Source organism: Nematolebias whitei, chromosome 21 (assembly GCF_014905685.2).
Source record: "Nematolebias whitei isolate Nwh7 chromosome 21, NemWhi1, whole genome shotgun sequence".
In the NCBI taxonomy this organism is placed as follows: Eukaryota; Metazoa; Chordata; class Actinopteri; order Cyprinodontiformes; family Rivulidae; genus Nematolebias; species Nematolebias whitei.
This window is the reverse complement of record NC_056518.1, coordinates 34,471,168-34,471,605: the sequence shown is the minus strand read 5'-3', so window position 1 is coordinate 34,471,605 and position 438 is coordinate 34,471,168.

Below are 438 nucleotides of genomic sequence, written 5' to 3'. Positions count from 1 at the left end.
CAGGAGAAAATTAAGGGTCATCCAGGTTTTTATGTCTTTAAGACATGCTTGTAGTCTAAGTAGCTGATTGGATTCATTGGGTTTAATGGACAAATTTAACTGTGTATCATCAGCATAACAATGAATATGTATCCCATGCTGTTTAATGACTTTACCTAATGGAAGCAAATATAAAGTAAAGACTACTGGTCCAAGCACTGAGCTCTGAGGAACTCCATAAGGAAAGCTATATTTAGCATTATCACACTATTGTAATTTACATGAGAATATGTTTTGATCCTGATATTAGCTGCAAACAGACAGCAGAGCTGTTTACAGTATAAGCTCATGTTGGCATTTGCAAGCAGCAGAACCAGCAACTCTTTCCTTCTGTTCAGTCTTCATCGTTTCCAGTTGCAGGCAGTCATGCCTACATTCTCATGTCTATCAATGTGCTCC